The 9,195-nt window shown below is 44.9% G+C and overlaps 1 long non-coding RNA gene across 1 annotated transcript; it reads right to left on the minus strand.

Moving 5' to 3' along the window:
• Nucleotides 1–4,412: 4,412 nt before the first annotated feature.
• LOC142740571 (uncharacterized) lies at nucleotides 4,413–5,949 on the minus strand. The gene is made up of 3 exons (XR_012880789.1): nucleotides 5,885–5,949; nucleotides 5,307–5,438; nucleotides 4,413–4,471 (listed from the first exon to the last, which is right to left on the minus strand). It is a non-coding gene; the product is annotated as an uncharacterized LOC142740571 (long non-coding RNA).
• Between the last annotated feature and the right edge of the window lie 3,246 nt (nucleotides 5,950–9,195).

The following is a 9,195-nucleotide window of genomic DNA, read 5'->3' on the forward strand; positions in this document are numbered from 1 at the left end:
ATTTACAGAAGCAACAGCAAGGGATCTCTCTAGAAGAACTGTGGGTAGATGTAGTCGGTCTACTAAATCCTGCTGGATGAAATCTGCAGCTGCCCTGGAGTCAAAATAGATAATTTGGAAGAGGTTTTGATGTTTGGCATCATCCCACCTAGCGTTGCCTCTCTAGGAACTGGAGTTTCCCGGCTTTTGTGGACATTGGCGCACGAAAGGGCCTTTAAGGCCGCAATACAAACACAGACCTGAAGAGCGTCAGCGCTGTTTCTCCTGCTCGGACAACTTGACTCTGTCTACCTGCATTGGTTCCTCAGGTAGAGCAACAAGAGGGGGCAGTAGTGGTCTCTGGAACGAGGGTGCTAATCTGTGAAAACGTCTCTCCACCGAACCTCCTCATCGCGTTCCTGGATCCTCATGTTGACCCGGGTAGCCAACAGGATATGGGCATCCAAGGTAGGTGGGAGGTCGCGGGCTGCCAGCTTGTCCATGGTGTGTGAGGACAGTCCATGCCATAGGTCGCCACCAATGCTTCATTGTTCCATGCCAACTCTGCTGCCAGGGTACGGAAGGAGATGGCATACTCTCCTGCTGTGGACCCCCTTGCTTGAGGGTTAGCAGAGTGGCTGCTGCTAAGGATGTTCGACCCGGCTTCTTGAACACGTCACAAAAAGTCTGTAAGAACAGGGCTAAGTCCGAAAATTTGGGCCCCTGTCATTCCAGGATGGGGTTCGCCCATGCGAGGAACTTGCCAGCGAGGAGGGAAATAATGAACGCTACCTTGGCCTCATCAGAGGAGAAATGGTGAGCACGCAGTCATAGCGAGGAAAAAGAGGCAGTGCAACTGTGGATCCGGAAAACAGACAGTAGGAGTATTAGGCAGTGGAATGGCAGGAGTCTCTGGGGAAGGAACAGGGAGTTGATCCAGTCGGGCGATGATGGAGTTTACAGCCACGAGGAGTTGATCCTGACGTGCATATAGATACAATATATACTATTGGGGTCCACCCCTTAGTAATTGCTGACGTGCATATAGGTCACGCATATCCGTCTGTATGACCTGAACTGTGGTCTTAGGCTGGCCAGCGGGTTCCATGAGCGTACTGTCACAATCTAGGGAACATATGTAGCTGACTTTAGCTTGACTAATAACGCATTAAATACACAGTGGAAAGATCCCTTATCTTGACCTTTTCAATGACTTCTCAATGGTTATTTTTGTGTGATATCACGCTGCAACAAGTTATCAGAGTCAAGTTAAAGATGGCTACATCCGTATGTGGACCCACTAGGCCGTGGGCTCCGGCTCAGATAGGGCTAGGTGTGGCAGGTTGCGCCAGACGAAGCGGATGGCACCAGGAATGGTAGATGATACACAGACGTGGCATATCCAGCCGGCGGTACCACACGACTCTGATAAAAGGCAGGCACAGTTAGGAAACAGCAAGGGATACTGGAAATAGGATGCAGGGAACGGGAACTCTGGGATCAAGCAGGAAAATACTAAGGGACCCTTTGCAATACAAACATGGGAAAAGTACAAACAACGCTCAAGCAAGGAGTGGAAGGGCAAGAGACCTTTTTATAATCCAGGGTGCACTGGGGTAGGATAGAAAACTTTTAGGAAGTGCGCACGCTGGCCCTTTAAGGCACCCCTCGCACACTCCAGGAAGGGAAGGCCGCTCCAGCCGTGGTCTCTGGGGAGGTGGCCAGGAAGTTGCGGTTGCGGCCGTTCATCACAGGGTGAGCGACAGAGGTCCGCAGTCATAACACTGAGATTTTTTTTGGTGTTGTATATATGTACTGAGCAGTGGCGTAACTACCGCCGTAGCAGCCGTAGGGGCTTCTACGGGGCCCGCGGCATGAGGGGGCCCGTGTCGCCCGCCAGCACGGGCCCCCACCATGGCCGGAGGCTCCGCTGGCAGCCGCTATGGCTGCTACAGCGGGACGCCACTGAACACTACGGCAGAGCAGGGAGGTATCTCCCCGCTTTGCCATTAACTGGTTCCCGACCGCTGGCTGTATTTTTACGGCCAGCGGTCAGGGTCCTTAAAACCCGAGCCATAGACTTTTTACGACTCCGGTTTTAACTTACTGCCTGCGCGATCGGGCTGCTGAATGTCGGGTCTCCGGCTGTCAGTGACTGCCGGGGACCCTGAGGAGAGGATAGAAGCAGCTTTCGCTGCCAGTGATCACACATGTATCCCCTATCCTGTGGATAGGGGATACATGTATTTTGTAGGACACACTGTAGGTCGCATTTTTTTGGGAGGGGGGACGCTGTATGGCGTTCCCAACAGGGGGGGAACGCAGTATGGCGTTCCCTACGGGGGGCTGTATGGCGTTCCCTACAGGGGGGGGCTGTATGGCGTTCCCTACAGGGGGGGGGGCTCTATGGCGTTCTCTACAGGGGGGGATGTATGGCGTTCCCTACAGGGGGGGCTGTATGGTGTTCTCTACAGAGGGGGCTGTATGGCGTTCTCTACAAGGGGGGGCTGTATGGCGTTCTCTGCAGGGGGACTGTATGGCGTTCTCTACAGGAGGGCTGTATGGCGCTCTCTACAGGGAGGGCTGTATGGCGTTAGCACTGTCCAATAAATATAAAGTAAACAGAAGAAAATACGGTCCAGCAATCCTCATGACAATGTGATGACTTTATTAGAAAAACATTTTATAAACCACACGGCATGTTGAAGTGATGATACAAGACTGCTTACGCGCTTCGAAAGCCAACTACATTCTTCACAAATGTACGCCATCTCCTCCAAACAGTCAATTACATCAGAAGTCCAGTTCCTTGTGCTGCATGACTCGTGGACGCCCTATCCGTGGCGATATCCGTGTCCTTTCCACTGCTTCTCACTTGAGTCCTGTAGGCACAAAAAACATTCTGCAAGTATCCATTGTCATCCGTGCCTGCAGATTCTGCTTTAATGATGCAACTCATTCAACTCCTTGTCTATTTCATCGTTTACTGATGCCTCTTTTAGATGCGACAGATGTATTTTTTTTATACTTACCAGCCTGCTTCACAGGCACCATCCCTTTTTATTGGCACCTGATCAATAAGGGGGTCCTTGCTCCACCACCATAACACTGCAATACTAAACAAAATCTTCCATAGACATCACAAAAACTAGACGAGCCTTTCCTCCCTTATGTTTCCCAACATTTCCTGGGACAAGTGTGTGTAGGTAGAAATCAACAAACATGTTTCCTGGCCCCAAACTTTACCCCCTCTTTCCAGTAAAGGATTGGCTTTCGGTATCACGCCTCCTCGCTTTTACCTTTTTACTTTATCCTGCGTAAACATTTTTTTCAGCATCTTAAACGTCTTGCCCATTAGCCCATCTATCCCCAACATCAGACCACTTATTATCATCTGACAGATCAGAATCAGACTCAACCAGCTACTGTTGCCTTCTTCTGCTTCTCTTTACATCCAGATGCGCTGCTCCTGTAATTCCAAACATTGTGCCAGTACCCCGTGTTCTAAACATTTTGGCAACCCCAAGGAGTCCCTCTCCCATGTTGAGATTATAAGGCCCTACTGGGATATTGCTGCCTTCATCGACCCTGGATCCCTGCGCAAGGATCCTGGCACTTGGCCCATCATCGTGCCATGTTCCCTCAAATTTTTGCTAGAATGATACCATTGAGGATACCTGCCTTGCTTCCTTGATGCCATTTTCTCCAAACAATCCAGTACACCCCAAGTCCAGGTCCTTGTGCTGCATGACTTGGTGGGGCTCTATACGTGGCAATATCCTGGCACCTTCCATTGCTTTCCGCTTGAGTGCTGTAAATATAAAAACATTCTGCCAGTGTCCATTATCACCTATGCCTGCAGATTATGACTGTGTAATGAAACTCACTTAAGTCCTTGTCTATTGCATCCAGGCCTTGACACATCGCAAATGTTCTTGGCAGACCAAAGCTGTCTAAAATCCCCCTACACTCCCTCACCCAATTACCTTACACCTACGTTCAGTCCCAAACCGAGCCATGTAAACTTACATTATGCCTATTCCTACCAACTATCCAAGGTTCCCCACTGCTACGCCTTTCTTGGCATTTTGCCCGCTCATTACTTTTTCAATGTACAGAGCTACTGGTGGATACTGTATATAGTAACTAATGATGGACATACCGCATATAGATGAAATATTACTTCAGAGAGTCCCCCTGGCAGCAGGCAGCCGATCTCAAGAAATTCTGGAACAAAAAGTATAAACTGTGAAGATATTATGACGTGCGCTTAGTATGGTTCATCATATCAACAAATATATGTTCAGACTATTGAAAACATCAGGGAGATTGTTCCCACAGTCTTGTCATGTGTCTCTATAGGAACATTCTGGATGACATCACATTATAGAATTTATACAGGTTGTTATTTGCTATAATACTTACATATATACAGTGGATCTCCTAGCATGTCGGCTGTCACTGGTGCCACATATTCAGATGTTATAAATGTCTGTAAAATACATAATGGGTTTAATGCACATACATAAAATAACCCCATATCTATAATGAATAATAATAATATATTTACTTTCACACATTTCATTTTCTATCACAGGGCGAGTGCAATGCCCCTCTGCCACACAAATAACACCAGCAGTATAATGGCACATAATAGTTGGAGGACCCTGGTATAGATTTTGTATCAGGGACCAGGAGCTTATTGTTATTCTTCTATATAATCTTATCCTTAATGGAAAACTTCTAATTTGTCTTTTGTGGAGTATTTTGGACTGGAGTAGAGAGAGTAGAAAATGGTAAATTGGATTTCTGGATTCAACAGACAAAATAATTATTAAAGGGGTTTTCTGACAGTTTCATAAACCTTAGTCTAAGCCGCATATGGCTAAAAATAACAAATTGTCCCTACTCATTTTTTAAATTCCCTGTGGCTCCTGCGCTGGTGGTTCTGTTGTCTTTAGTTGCTAGGCCACAGCGGTCATGTCCGTGTGGATGGCATGTCACGTGGCAGCTATTGTGTCACATCCACTGCCGGCCTTAGGTTTATTGGTGACATGTGCAGTATCTGTGACGTCCTCCCCCTTATGATGCACCATGTAGTGTCCAAATAATTTAATCATACAGTGCCCAAATAACATCACCCAGTCAATAAACTAGGGATTGTATCTTTCTGTTTTTTTATATTATAGGTTTGGGCCCTAAATGCCGGATCGGCAGTGTAAGTTGAGGGTGCCCAGGCCATCTATGGTGGTAGTGCCCTCTTCAGTATTGACCAGTAATACACACTATGTGATCATTTAGAGATGCAGTTAATAAAATACACTGACCTTGGACTCTCCTACTGAATACATCAGACTGAATGTAGAACGTTATGTGATGTGAGGTGGAGGGCTCTGCTTAATCTTTGATCTGCCCTCCTGGGACGTGTGGTCATCATTAACTCTAATGAGGAATTAATTCTAGGAGAAAGAAAGACAATGTATTAGGACAAATCTCAATCAATGGCAACATTTCTATCTAGAACAGAGTCCAGTCCCCAACCAGTGTAAAATTACCAAAGGGGTAAATAGGATGACCGGCTGGGGTCCAGGGATTTGGGGTGGCCCACAGCTCTGGGGCTCCATACGCCCCTGAAATTGGACAAACAATAACGGCGCAGGGAGGAAGCGAAATGTCTGACCCGGTTGGTCGTCTATTAGGTGAGTATAATTTTTTATTTTATAGGAGCAAAGGGGGCACTATTAATATGGGGGATAAAAGGACTGAGTCGGGGCTTAGAAAAGGGGGCTTCATTACTGTGGGGCCATACAAAAGGGGCATTCTGACCCAGGACATTCAAAAAGTGTCATTCTAACTGTGGAGGGTATTGGTGGATACTGCATATAGTAACTAATAAGAGACGCACCTTGCATAGATGAAATATTGCTTCAGAGAGTCCCCCTGGCAGCAGGCAGCCGATCTTAAGGTGTTCTGGAAAAAACAATAATTGTGTAGTTTTATTTCTCCAGACAGACGTGTGCTCAGTATAGACCACCCAACAATGAGGAAATGTACATTAGGGCTCATGTACACAGCAACTTCATGTGGACGGACCTGTATGGTGGCGCACAGACTGCAGTACTGGTAATGTAGACACTCTGTGTGCGCTGTGTGCTCCCCCATAAGCCAAATGTGTATTAGGAAATTACATAAATAACAAGTCCCTTATATATTACTAATACCATAATATCTTCTTTATGGAGCATTTCTATAATAATAATAATATAAAGCTGCAGCAAAATTCCCAGCGTTTACTTTTGCTACATGTGGATGAGTTTTTGAGACTGTAACCATTCACCTGTAACACTTGTGAATTTTGCCGTGCAGCAAATCTGCAGCGTCTGAATTCAGCTTTATGGCGTAGAATATAGTACTCAAATACTGCAATCATACAGTGCCCAAATAACACTGCCAGACAAGTATTGTCTGCCACACTGTAATGTAATCCATTATCAAGGAATTGTATCTGCATCCTGAGCAGTGCCCTTTACTTTTTTTACATGAAGAGTGGGATTGAGTGTTCAAGCAATGGGTGCCCCAGACATCAAGACCAGTGGCGCCCCATTCATTAGTGACAGGTGATGCACCCAGTGTAACCGCACAGGTCGCACACCCCTAAGACAGGCCCTGGATGAACAACATTGGGGAATTTGTTCCCACAGTCTTGTCATGTGTCTCTATAGGAACATTCTGGATGACATCAGATTATAGAATTTCTATAGGTTGTCATTTGCTATAATACTTACATATATACAGTGTATGTCCTAGCATGTCGGCTGTCACTGGTGCCACATATTCAGATGTCATAAATGTCTGTAAAATACATAATGGAATAAACATAAAATAACCCCATATCCATAATGAATAATAATATATTTACTTTCACACCTTTCATTTTCTATCACAGGACGAGTCAGACATTGAAAACATTTTGTAATGTTAGTGTAAACCCAGGGAACATAACTATAGGGCTTGCAGTCACACCCAGGCCCAGGTGTCCATGACTGACATTAGGGGGGGTCACAATGTGGGCAATTTACAAATGCCAATCCCCAATGCCCCCATCTCCTAGAGGAATCCCGATTTTCGCTGCTAGAAATGCGGTCAGTGAGAGAAGCACCCAGGCGGAAAGGCAGCTGCTGAGTTGCCCGGCCGCTTCTAAAACACAAGCAGTGGAAGGGAGCCAGCGCAGCGCCCCGTTCCACCTGCTGGAGGGATCCGCCCTATGTAATGGCACAGGTCGCACACCCCTAAGTCCAGCCCCGGCTACTGCTGAGCCTTATTAGGATAATATACGGTAGCTTTTTAAGACTATTTAATTAAATTAAATTAGACATCATATTGAAAACGACTGAGAAGTCACATTGCACATTACGGACAGCTGCAATTCTCAGACAATGGTAAGGGTATGTTCACACACTTAACTAAAAAACGTCTCTAAAATACAGAGCTCTTTTCAAGGGAAAACAGCCTCTGATTTTCAGCCATTTTTTATACCACAAACATTTTTTGAGGCGTTTTTACCAACGTTCTCGGAGCTGTTTTTCTATTGAGACAATGAAAAACGGCTCCAAAAACGGCCGAAGGAGTGAAATGCACTTCTTTTTACAGGGTGTTTTTTATCAAACGCCCACGAAAATGCACCATCGGAAAAAAAAACTGTTTTTCCCATTGAAATCAATGGGCAGATGTTTGGAGGCGTCCAGCCTCCGTATTTTCGGCTGTTTTTCGGGGTGTTTACGGCCAGGAAAACGGCTGAAAATAGGCTGTGTGAACATACTCTTTTGTACTGAGTTGTAACTTTAATGAGAAAATATGAAACCTTGAAATCTGAATGTAAAATGTTCAGTTGTTACTTGCATTAATAGAAACATTTTACTGGAACTTGAACTGTTTGTCTAAAAAAAAAAACAACCCCCGACAATCACCAGAAAAAAATCCTTCTACAATCATATAGTTGTGGTGAGGTGTTGGTGTGGTTAGAAATTGCTGCAGTAATGTCCAGTGTGAATCTGGCCTTATATGAGAATTCTAGAGCGTATATATTTCATGTGTCCAGTAACATGTAGAATTAATGATAAAATGCTGCATCTTACCTGTCAATCACACAGTCAATCACAGTCCCGGTCCAGACGTCATTGGCAGAAATTGTAAAAAATATGTAATCCAGCTGCACATAGAACCTAACGGCTAGTACTGTCTATGACATCATCAGTGACATCATAAGCGGCTGCAGTATCTGTTACATCATCTAATTATCTCCTACTGCCTGGATAGACTGTCTGTGCATACACTGGATATAGGCATTACATGGGACTGCTGTTTATAAACATGGAATAAAGATACATGTGTGGTTATAGGGGCTACGACTAAGAACATGTAATGTATGAAACGTGTAATCTGTCACTAGATGGATTTTATACTGTAATACAGATGTAGCCATCTTTAACTTGACTCTGATAACTTGTTGCAGCGTGATACTTTCTTGATCCCGCAGCACTCCGTGTTTCAAGTTTGCGTGAGTAGGCTTCCACGCCAATGTGTAAAAAATGGGAACTCAGCACTCCAAGGTATTATGCAATAAGTGATATTTGATTTCACATATAGCGAAAAGTAGAAATCCAAAAATAATGGCGCCATTACCCAACAGCGACCGAGGTCACAAGCGCCGCATATCCGTGTCTAAAGAAGGTTGAAAGTATAGACCGAAACGTTAAAAACCTATTTTTGGATTACTACTTTTCGCTATATGTGAAATAAAATATCATTTGTTGCAGCGTGATATCACACAACAAAAGCCATTGAAAAAGTCAAGATAAGGGATTGTTTATTTTACATAGTTACATAGTTTGTATGGTTGAAAAAAGACACATGTCCATCAAGTTCAACCAAGGGATGGGAAAGGGGAAGTGGGATAGGAAAGGGGAAGTGATTTAATGCGTTAAAAGTCAAGGTAAAGACGGCAACATCTGAACTAATAAAGGATACATTTTATTGAATTTCGTTTTAGGCTACATTCACACAACAGTAAAAAAACGTCCGCTTTCAGAACAATGATGTTCTATGGGTATATTCACACGGCCTTTTTTTAACCACCCGTGAATATTGGCCGTCAAAAAATAGAACATGTCCTATTTTTGGCCGCTTTCACGGCCAGACGGCCCCCGTAGAAGTCAA

The sequence above is a fragment of the Rhinoderma darwinii genome, chromosome 2 (assembly GCF_050947455.1).
Source record: "Rhinoderma darwinii isolate aRhiDar2 chromosome 2, aRhiDar2.hap1, whole genome shotgun sequence".
Lineage (NCBI taxonomy): Eukaryota > Metazoa > Chordata > Amphibia > Anura > Rhinodermatidae > Rhinoderma > Rhinoderma darwinii.